Source organism: Humulus lupulus, chromosome 3 (genome assembly GCF_963169125.1).
Source record: "Humulus lupulus chromosome 3, drHumLupu1.1, whole genome shotgun sequence".
NCBI classification, from domain to species: domain Eukaryota; kingdom Viridiplantae; phylum Streptophyta; class Magnoliopsida; order Rosales; family Cannabaceae; genus Humulus; species Humulus lupulus.
Window position 1 is genome coordinate 258,169,658 of NC_084795.1, and position 12,803 is coordinate 258,182,460.

Here is a 12,803-nt window from a genome sequence, read left to right on the forward strand (position 1 = left end):
AAAATTAAATAACTAAGTCCCACTGATAATTTGGAAAGTCTCTTAAAACATAAAATAATTTAAATGGCGTTCTAAGATGATCGTTTTTTCGTCCATAGGATGCCCCACGCCATACACCCCACGACGATAGAACTCCTCACGTCACCACGCGTGCCATAAAGAAATCCTATTTGCTACCTAGAAGGAAAGTAAGGGGGTGAGATAAAAGCCCAGTAAGGAAGTACAAACAATAAGCAAGTAAGGATACCACAAATGCGAACACTAACGTTCATCTAACACATCATGGCATATCATAAAATTATCGTAACATATCATCATAGCATATCATAACGTAATCGTAACATATCATCATATCACATTCATACAGCATACATGATGAGCATGGCCCGCTAGTTGACCATGTCACCCTATGAGGTAAACAAGAGTCTCTGGTCCTTCAATAACCTCGGCGCGTTCGCCCTAGGAGTTACGTCTTTATATCCTTAGTAACTCGTTTGATGTGTCGCGTTCATCACGCTAACATCCATAAACATATCATATTCATACAAGCCAACATACATCACACTTAAAAATATATTTTTCTCACATCATTTATGTAACACAATTAACCAATGTTAAAATTTATATTAAACATAGGTATTTTAATTAATTCCAAGCTTTTTGTTAATTCTTTGTAATTTGAGATTGATAAATGAAATTGTCACATATTTTATTTTAAGCTAAATCAAATTATTTTTTAAAATAAAATGATGTTTTGAGAAATTTAATCAACCTAGAAATTTTAAGAAAAATAAAGCATGCTATATGTCTATTAATTTTAAAACGATAAAAGTAAGAAATGTAGAATTATCGTTTTTTTTAAATGTCTCAATTACGCAATGTTCCCACGTACGCATGTTACATGCAAATCAACTTTTACGTCCAAAATTATGTTCATTATTCAACTATGTGGTTTTTATAGAAAGATCATGCATGTAAAATAGGTAAAATGAGCATTATTCTTTTATGGCTTTATGTGTAGTTAAGTATAATTGCATGTGTGTAACTATTATTATGTGTCCATGGCCCATGCACACATGAGTTGTATGGAAGGGAAAAATAGTAATTTTATGAACCTAAGAAATGTTGTTTTGGTTATGGTATAGGCTCGTTGAGAGGTTGTGAAATTTCTTAGCTCGGACCTGAGGTAAGGAAGTTAGTTAGATTCTATGATTTTATGCTATGAATGGTAAGACTGTTGTATAAATGAATTGTTATGAATTATGAATGCCATAATGTGATGATATGTTGGCTTGTATGAATATGACATGTTTATGGATGTTAGCGTGATGAACGCGACACATCAAACGAGTTACTAAGGATATAAAGACGTAACTCCTAGGGCGGACGCGCCGAGGTTATTCAAGGACCAGAGACTCTTGTTTAACTCATAGGGTGACATGGAAAACTAGCGGGCCATGCTCATCATGTATGCTGTATGAATGTGATATGATGATATGTTACGATTACGTTATGATATGCTATGATGATATGTTACGAAAACGTTATGATATGCTATGATGATATGTTACGATAATGTTATGATATGCCATGATGTGTTAGATGAACGTTAGTGTTCGTATTTGTGGTATCCTTACTTGATTATTGTTTGTACTTTCTTACTGGGCTTTTAGCTCACCCCCTTACTTTCCTTCCAGGTAGAAAATAGGATTTCTTTATGGCACGTGTGGTGACGTGAGGAGTTCTATCGTCGTGGGGTGTATGGCGTGGGGCATCCTATGGACGGAAAAACGATCATCTTAGAACGCCATTTAAATTATGTTATGTTTTAAGAGACTTTCCAAATTATCAGTGGGACTTAGTTATTTAATTTTTGTTTCTTTTGAACTTTGCAAAAAAATTCATGTTTTCTTTTAAAACTAATGGCGCCAACTTGCATGGTTTTAAGCAAGTCCCCACTGAGACCTTGATAATGAGTGGTATTCTTTTATAAATAATGTTATGTGAATGTTTTATAAGTATTAGTTTAGGGCGTTCTTTACAAAAACTTCACTATTATTATGGTTGTGGCCCTTTGGAGTGGCAGATCAGTGGCCTTAAGTTCAGCATTTTTTCTTTCAAACATATCCTTGCTGCTCCCCACCCTAACTCACTCTTTCCTATTTATTTATTCAAAATCGAATCAGAATCAGAGAAGAGCCAGAATCAAAATTCAAAAGAGCAAAGGCAGAAAAACTAATCCAAGAATTTAACCATTTTGAAGTTCAGATTACAAAAATACTAGACATACAAGTGACCACTTTAAATCGCCAATCCTATTTGCTTATAATGACTATATAGCTAGTACTTTTGGTCTAATTTTCTTTTCTTCGTCTTCTTTTTATTTTTATGTACAGTCAAAACAAAGAAGGGAACTTGATCTTGCTAATATACATCTGCAACTTGAGGACACAGAACCATATTCAATCCACAATGCTTTAGAGGTGAGAGAAGTTGAATTAAAAAGTCTACAAGAAGTCCTAGATAGGCTTTGCTTTGGAAATAAATCATATGAGACAGGAGCTATGAAGTGTGGCTTGTTAAATAGAGTAAAAAATCACATTTCAATTATAGCAAAGTGTAATGAGATATGGAAGAGTGAGTAAAGAGCATCAAAATTCTACTCTGCTAATACCATTAAAACCAAACACATAAAACACTGTCTCTAAGAGAAACACATAAAACACTGTCTCTAAGAATCATTATTAATTATTCATTTATTTTTATTTCTGATTAAAAAAATACAAAACATAGAGAATTTATAGATAATTATTAATATATATATGATGAATTTTCTAAGAACATAGTCACTGGTCAGGTCTTATAGCAATGATATATAAAGTAATCCATGGTCAAAATTTAATGAACAAGTTAAATCTTATTATTATTTTGCTGATAAATTGAACTAGTGACTAATAAAATTTAAAGAAGTACACATATATACTAAAATGATATATTCCCATCATTTTTTATGACTTTGCAGTAAAAAATAAGAAGTTGAATTCAACTGGGGGGTCAGAAACTTTGAACTTGGTAGATTAACTAGAGACCAAAATAAAACAAAACTCATCAACTATTATATTATTGACCAGTTATAATAATATGAGTTTAAACGATTCAAGGACTCCCCTGTTTGGTCCATATTCATTTATCAATATTTCATGTGGAAAAGAAGAAATAGATGATGTTCAATATGGCTGGAAAAACATGGTTGAGGTGGCTTTAGTGATGAGAATTGTTCAGAATCTGTACAAAGGTATCTCACTGCATGCATCACTCTATTATACTTGGATTTTCTACATGCATAACAATCTTTCATTCATGAATACATGCATGATGGATGGTTCTTATTTTCTATACAAGCTTCAAATAATGTATGACATATATATTGATATGTATATTCAACATGACAGTGCTTCTATGCAAGACATAAACTAGTCACAAGTGTACTTACTTCTCATGGAATATTAGAATTTCTTACAAGACTTCCATGATCCAAGATTCGTGGAAATTAAACCTACAAAAACCAAACACATCAAAGTTAAGTCAAGAGATAAAATAAACCTAATATCCCAAAAGTCAAAGGTAATGTGAAATAATAGAAAAAAGTGGAAGAGCCCAAACAACAAACATTATGAAGACAAAATATATACACAAATCTTAGATTTACAGTTTTTTTTATATTTGAAATAGAGGGGGATCAATAACAAAAGTAAAAAATATATCTAAGTACAATATCTATGAATGTAATGAACTAGCATGAGCTTTTTTTTGTACCTTCAATACAAGACCAGAGTAAGAGAACCGTATAGCTAGTCTAAAAAAATTCAAAGCTCCACAAATATACAATATATAAAGTCACTTTAAATAAATTCCATAACCTTTAATATTGTCTTAGTTTAGACAAAGTTCAAGCAAGTTTATTTATTCTCCAGAGCCACAAACAGAGAAAAACTAGGTGTTTTATATAGGAGCATTAATTTAAAGATCCAATCCTAGGAAGATCAGAGCCACAAACAGAGAAAAACTTATAACCCGCATGCATAGGAAGATCATGAAATTTCTAGGAAGTACGAAGCATAAATGTAGAAAGACAGCTCTAACGTACTGACCTGTTCAGAAAATAAAAGTGTTACTCAATTATCAACACATAAAAAGCATAGAACAACAAGATTCAATTGCTACTGCAAAAGCAGAAAACATAGAAACAAATGACCAAAACTCCAGACAAGAGAACTACATGTACCATTAAACACCATTCTACATACAAAGAGCATGTTAATTGCTAAGGCAACTGCTGATACACCGAAGAAACCAGAAGGCGAATACCGCTGAGATGCCTTTGAACAAGCTATAACATACACAGCACAAAGTTCGTACACACAAAGAAGAGCAACAGCTAAAAGTAAAAGAACAGCAACAATTCTTGTAGAAGTAAAATTCAGTGAAATGTGAGTGAAACTTTATGAAGTCAGGTGGCCAGACATAAAAATAATATAATTCATCAAAAGATTCATCACAATACCAACAGAGAACATTTTCCCTCATTGATCAGTGATGATAAGTACCAAGGAGGAGCAATAGCAAAGTCGTATTTCAAATTAAAAAATAAAATCCAATGAAATTAAAGAATTAACGTACCAGTCTTTGCTTCTCAAGTTGGTAGGTAAGTAGCTCATTGTATTTATTAACAGTCTGCAGATAAAATTTAGCATTATAGGGGAATGAGCATATTACAAAATAAAATCTTAACAAATGAAGCAAAGTATTTAATAATTAAAAAGAAAATAAAACTGCATTACAACTTCAACTTCACTGTTCAAAAGTGCTTCAGCAAATCTAAAAACAACCCGTTCACAGATTTCAGTTCCCTCATTAGCATCAAGACAATGAGAATTCCATTCAAATTGAGCAATTACATACAAACACAAATATAAAAGAAAAAGTCAGAGAGAACAAAAACCAACAAAAACAATAAAGGATAAATTATTACCTTCCATAGCCAAAAAAGCCACAAATAATATGCATAACAACAGACACTCAAAATCTTATTAAAATAATATCTCTAAAACAAATGAGTCACCGACAACAAAAATCCAAAGTTTAAAGCAGAAATAAGATGTTGACATCAAGTAACCCGATTTAACATCTCTGAAGTCCTCATCAACTTCTAGGCAAGTAAGATGTTTGAAAATCTGGGGAAAAAATGACAAGCACAAATATTCTTTAGTGTGTAAGGTCATTTTTTGTATGTAAAAAATAAATAAACAAGAGAAAATGAAATCCCTTGAAATTCTAGTTTTTTTTTTCTTTCCCCTTCTTAAAATACAATTTCCAAACATAAATGTAAATAAAATTATTCAGATGTTAGTAAAACCATATCAAATCGACTGAACATCGGTAATAATAGATTTGTAGAGTCCACAAGGAAATAAAAGCCCAACCTTTCGATCTTTATCACTTAAAAGACCATCAAGAGAAGGGTGATTAAGAAACTGTACAGAAGAAGAAGAAGAAGAAAAATTATTATTTTTAAACAATTCATTAACCAGAAAACAAAAGGCCATAATCTCTTTACAGAAGTTAAAAGGAAAGGAAAACACAGATCACTTATAGCAGTTGACTAAAAGGAAGGAATAGACTTTGCTATATCATTTCAAGAGATTCATAAAATATGGAAACCAACCTCAAGGAACAGTGCACCTAATTGGTAACGTGACACAAATTGCAAATGGAAAGATGTGGACAAAAACTTGCCAATTACAGTATATATCATGAAAATTGTACACTTGACCCAGTGGACACCAGGCTGAAATAACCAAATTCAGTAAGCAAATGATAAATCAACAAATACTTTAGTCCCTCTGATCGATTTGTAACAGGAATAGTCCATGCATTATAGACTAATTGTTCCCTTTTTAAAAGTTTACCGAATTGGACTAATATGCATTTTTTGTAATAAAACAGATGGAAAACTAATTGTACAACTTTCAAAATTCTGGTACGTATAAAGCAACTTAAGAAACACAAAAGTAGAATTTGGAACATATTATTAATAACTAGATTCTGACATGAGATTAATCATCAGAGCAGAAGAGTAAACAGGAACTAAGTCTCTATGATCAAGAAAGGACTCAAGTAAGAAAAATCACTATCAATAAGGGCCTACACTTGGCAGCACCCTCCCCACAAAATGTTGAAACCTACTTTATAATAAAAAGAGTAGTAGATCAGTGATGGCTTTCTTTAAAATGTGAGAGCAGAAGTGAATACCCATGCTCCAGTTCTTAATTTCTCAAGAGCTTACAAAACCTCTTCCCTTCAGAAAAATAAATAATCACAACAACAACAATGCAACAATGATTTATTTTACAGAATTTTGGACTTATAAATCAGAATTACAAACTTATGATTACCCTATTCTCCCCACCATGAACAAGCAGATGCCACAATAACAAGAAGCATCTCAGAACTAAAAATAAAATTAAAAATCTGAAGTATTTAGGACACATCTCTTGCAAAGTACTGATTTAAAGAAAGGAGAACCAACCAACCTGTAGAGTTGATTCAAGATAAGAGGCCCCACAAATTGAAAAAGATCATTGCCAATCTACAAGTTATAAAGTGAAAAAAAAAATAAAATATTAGAAAACATATTTGGCCTGATATAAAATTTACACTTAAAATAACATATTTGGAAAATCAACGGTCTGATGTTGTTTGGTGAAAAATTAGAACACTGCTGTACTTTTTCCATATAAAAGTGCAAAAAAAAAAAATTGCTTTGTGCTATGATGTTCCAAAGCTATAATTAAGAGAGAGAGAGAGAGAGAGAGAGAGTAGTTGAGTACTAAAACATTATGACTAGGAAACTTTTGGTCATATGAAAAAAAGATCTAGTCTTGGATACTTGCCTAAAATATGCCAAAAGGTACCTAACATAGTGACATGGTGTGCTCAAAATATAATGATATATTATTATGGCCAATTTACCGTTAAGGAAGTATATCATTTGATAAAACACTAAAGATTAAAATAAAAAACACATAATCCATTTCTTCTGAACACCTTAAGCAAGATTGGCATGTATCAATAGGGCTAAAACTAGTTCGTTTCAAAAGAATGTAAAAAACGTTTGTCATAAGAGACACATAAATAAGGTTTATACTTTAATTACTACATCATATAAGGTACCTTGAAACATCAAATGGGATAGACCACTTCAATATTGACCATTCTATATGTCATGAAAGTAAAGTTGATATCTGAGGGATTCGACCACCCATGTATATGGCAACCATCATCCATCACAACCATTGCCCATATACACTATGTTCCTCAATTCCATTTTCTTGCTATGTATATATATAATGAGTTTAAAAATGAAAAATAATTAGAGAGATCTGTAAATGTAATTATAATTAATTTGGCAGAAAATTGATTGGCCATGACCGGAGAATCTTCACACAAACCAGGAACAATTTGAAATTGCCTAAATTCACCTCCAAAACCTCTAGATATGCTGCCACTTCTGTATGAGACATAAACAAACAAGCACATCAGTTTGATCAAATAAAAAAGAACAAAGTTGAAAAATTTGTAGCAACAAGCTTGTACACCACAAACCCCATGCCACCAAGTGGAACACCTTGAGATGCAGATGGCTTGCAACTTTCACGATTGAAAGGATCAATTGGAGCTTTCTAAAAAGATATACAATTAAGCAATTAAATTTCAAACTCCTATGCATAAAGATTATTTCATCCAAGTGTTAATAGTCACAACACCATACGAAAAATCATTACTAAGGTAAAATAAAATAAATGAAATAATGAAAATGTACCCTTCCATGAGAGGCTTCTTCTCTAACATATGACCATAGCCGTATACTTAGTCGAACCTAAAAATCAACGTCCATACACAAGACTGAAGTTGAGCAAGACAAAAATCAACAAGCGAGCAGGAAAACTAAGAGAAGAAACCCACTCTTATATTTGATTACGCATATTCTTCTCTCCACAGCCCACCCCACACTCTATGCCCAAAATAATTAAGCTCGTACACAGGTTGCCCTTCTTCTCCACAATACCCAAAACATAACACAGAAAAATACCCAAAATTTGCCCACGACAAAGAGGGTGACACGAAAAGATTGGAGAGACTTGGCTATCGGGTTTCACCCCAAACTCATCCTCCATGAGTGAGACAAGAGCCAAAATTTCATCATAAACTCGAACTGGGCATAGCTCTAGATGAAAATCAAGAACGTACCTTTATCGACGGGGCAAGCGGAGCGCTTCATATCGAGAATGAGATTGGTCATTGAGTCAAAAGACCCAACCTTGGTGAGTTTGCGAAGAATCTCCTGGTAGATGGAGGTAGTGGCTGAGAAATTAGGCTATTTCGAGGCCCAGTCGAAGATGTGAAGCGCGGAGGATTCATCATTCTGGTGACAAAGGATGTCGAGAAGCTGCTTGGAGGTGAAGTCGGGAGGGAGGGGTCGATGTTGAGACTGAGAAGAAGAGAGTGAATTGGGATTGAAGTTGAAGGAGCGGTGGCTGAGAGAGTGAGGAAGAGACCAAGGACAACACATGAGAGAGAGGCCAAAAAAAATATAACTTTTACAAGTTATAGGCGGTCTCCCAAAATATATTACCGCCATTTTTTTCCATTTACCACATATACATATCATAATACTTTTTCAGTAGAATTATATTATTATGTTATGAAAACAGGTATTTGGTGTAGTGAAGTAGTCTTTCAGAGTAGAACTAAATCAGAGAACATAGCCTTGGCCAATGCTACAACAGAGCTTACTTGCTCCAACACTTATTCTCTGAACTTCAGCTTCAAGTGACTTCAACTCCAATATTGGGGTATGACAACATTTCATCTATTCATCTTGCAATCAATCAAATCTTTCATGGAAGGAAAAAATACATTGAAATCGACTTTCATTTCATACATGACATGGTCCTCACAAGCAACTCCATATAAGATACATACCTTCGGATGGATAAGTAGCTAAAATTCTTACCAAGCACCTTCTCATCACTCGTTTCTCTGCTATATGTCGCAAGTTAATAGTTCTTCCCATGCCACTTAACATTAGGGGGTTGTTAGAGAATCCACTTATCTAGGCTATTGTGCTAGTTAAGTTTGTTTAGTTTGTTGTAATCTTGAATTAGTTACTTGAGGGTGTACTTCTAATTCTTCTTTCACCTTTCTTGTAACTCGTTCTATATAAACGAGAAGGTCCTAAGCTCAGTTGTGTATTCATTCACTCTGAGATTTTCAGCATCTACTTTGTACATTTTACACTAACCACATATGACTGAAACTGAAACTAATTAATTAGTTAATTAATAAGAATTGTTAAAGAGCACTAGTGGTGCCCAACACCACATGATTGTTTTTGGGGTTTTATGCCCTAACTAAAACACAATTTCTTTGTAATCTCATTTTATTATCAATAAAAGAATAGAAATCATTTTTTGACTTGGTCAATCACTTTGCTCACATGTTTTATTTTCACGATTATTTGTTTAATATAAACTTCTATTAAATCCCGAGCGTATAGCTAACATATTTATAGTGACGTAATCACAGTGGAATATAAATATGATTATATGTTCAAAATAAGTTGGTCCTAAGATTAGTCATTGCACATGATTTACACTGACCATGACTTGCCAATCTACAATATGATCTACTTACACATCGCAGTGTTATGTTCTTTCTAGAACATTAGCAAAGTAGATAAGATTAGATGTATTTGTTACATCGGACTGGACCGATATTGACAGTAGATAGGATAAGTAAACATATCGTTATTATCTATTCTAGTCATATCATATAGTTGACCATAGGTCAATTTAATCTCAATTCTAAGTGGTTAGTATTCTAACTGATTGTATTATTTGAGTTCTTTGACTTGTTCGTTACCAGCTTACCCTGCAGACTAGCTCATACTTACATCTTGGGAACTCAGTAGTATAATTGAGTGGGAGTGTTAATCATAGATATGACCATCTATAGCTTCTAATGAAGAAGTAAAATGATGGTTTCCTTTTATTTTTGTTCAAGGTGCTAAATGATAGAGATCTCATTTCAGCAATTAATATTAGTTTACTGAAACATCATTTACAAAGAACTAAGTGTTTTAAGGATAAAATACAATGAGGGGTAAAATGATATATTTAGTCCCATCTCATTGTAGACTGTCTATAGAGGATTGAGTGACAATTATGATTGTAACAATGGATCATTAATAACATATCTATATTGGTTATTGAGCGTTCTAGGAATTTAAGAGTGCAGCTCCAAGTCTTTAGTGGAGTCACGAGGAATTAATACGTTAGTAAATTTATTTGTTAAATTTATGATAACTTATTGGAGCTTGATTTCATAGGCCCGTGGTCCCGTACCTTGGATAAATAATTTATATAGTCTCAATTAATTGATTTAATTATCAATTAGAATTATCAAAGTTGACAAGATTAATTTTGGATAGTTTCACAGAGTTATGAAATTTAGAGAAGAAAAGAGAAACTGTGGCAAATTTATTAATTAAGATAAATTGGTATCTAAATTAATAAATAAGTTTAAATCAAGGTTCAAATTATAAATAATTAATTTGATAAAGGATTTAAATAACTATTTAATTAATTAATCAATAGAAAATAATACAGGCCTTGATTTTAAGTCCAATGGACTTATAATTAAATGGAAAATTTCACAAGCCTAAAGCCCATGATAATTTCGACCATTAGGCTGGTATTATCTATTATTTTATTGATTTTTTAATTAAAATAAATGACCTAAATGAGACTATAAAAGGATTGATGAGTGAGAGTTGAAAACAAAAGTTTGAGATTACAAAAAGACTATGTGACAGAAAATGAGAAGATCTATTCTTGTATGCGCTCTAGGTTTTAGATTCTTTCTATAGCATAAGTCTGTTTCTAAGCCTCAATATTCTCTTCTAATCTTCTTCTTATTGTATCTATCTCATGTGTTGAGAATTGTCCACTCTAGTCTAGGTGATTCTAAGGATATTTTGGAAGGTTGTGAATAAAATTGAAGAATAGTTCAGTTTTTTGGTGATATCTTACGACGGAAATGATACAAGGGTTAGAGAAACTGAAGGAATGACTCAATCATTCCGCTGCAAAATATTGTAAGTATTCTTATCATTATTTCTGTATGAATTCAATTTTAGAAATATGTTCTAGGTTTTCTTATATTAATATGTTTAATATACGATTTACATGAAAATAAACAAGATCTTATATAATTTTTCCCTACAATTGTATCATATTGCTATTGGTGCAATTCATTATGAGGTCCTACATATTTTGATTTAATAAGTAATATGAGAAATTGTTAAACTTATAAAATATCACCTCATGTGGTGTTAGACACCTTATGGTGCCTAATAGCAATACTCTTAATTAATAGTATTGCTATTTGACACCTTAAAGTGTCCAACATCACATAAGGTGATACCCTATGATTGGTTAGCGATATCTCATAATGTTTATTAAATTCAAATGTGTGGGATCCGATATTAGATTGCACCAATAGTGATACACTATCTACTTCATGTGTTGTACACTAGTGGTGCCCTTTAACAATTATCTAATTACTATCATAATAAAAAAGAAGATAGCCTATTGGGATTAGGATGGTAGCCCTTGACTTAAACGTTAACAAGTCGTGACGTGATATAGCCTATAAGTGTGAATAATTTAGGATGAAATATAAATAAATATATGTAAGATAAGTTAAGATCATGCATGCAGTAGTGGGTAAGTAATATAGATCAAAACATTTGAATGTTCTCAAAAAATTCTATACCTGGAATCCAAAGCCATATTATGCATGTTTAGCTTTCTTTATAATAGGAATGGCATCGGATATGAATGTCAAAATTAAATAAAATGGTGCCCTTTTCTCGAAATTTAGACTGATTAAGATATTACTAGGCTAAGTTTTGGGTTCAGCGATAGACAACAGTGATTTTATAATTCTTATATCATTTATTGCTAGGATAATAACTTATATATAAGCTCATACATGTCGGGCTTGGCCGTTGCATTCTTAGGGAAAAAATTATTCATATATATATATATATAAAAATTCTTGCTTGCTACCCATATATATATATACTAGGTAGAAGCAATATGCACGTTTGCTTAATTTTAAAGTTGTAAATATGCTTATTCAAATATGTATTTATTTTTATTACACTATACCAAAAATTGTAATTAATGACATTTCATTAGTGACATTTTTCAAAACTGTCACTTTAGTAAGAATAAATGACATTTCAATTAGTGGCGTTTTAAAAAAAAATCTCACTATGTATATGTTTTAGTGGCATTTGATCAAAAAGGTTACTAATTTGTGAATATATAGTTTTAGTAGCATTCAAAAAATGTCACTAGAATATGTTAAGAGTTGCATTGTAAAAATGTCACAAAATATTAGATTTAGTGACATTTCAAAAGTGTTACTAGTGAAATGTTTTAGTGCTATTTTTAATTTGTTAATTTTTTTATTTTACAAATTTAGATTAAGAGTTTAAATGCAATTTATTCTTTTAGGCCTAACTAATTTCATAAATGAAAAATAACCAAATAAATATTAACACATGATTATAATAATTTTTTTTGAATACATACAATTGAACCCCAAAAAAAATATTAAGACAAATAAAATTAAGCAATTGATGCAAAATACGAATAAGAAAGAAAATTATA

General features: G+C 31.8%; 1 long non-coding RNA gene across 1 annotated transcript; it reads right to left on the bottom strand.

The window, feature by feature from the left end:
- Nucleotides 1–6,244: 6,244 nt before the first annotated feature.
- LOC133821614 (uncharacterized) lies at nt 6,245–7,384 on the bottom strand. The gene is made up of 3 exons (XR_009887707.1): nt 7,234–7,384; nt 6,594–6,649; nt 6,245–6,353 (listed from the first exon to the last, which is right to left on the bottom strand). It is a non-coding gene; the product is annotated as an uncharacterized LOC133821614 (long non-coding RNA).
- Nucleotides 7,385–12,803: the final 5,419 nt, after the last annotated feature.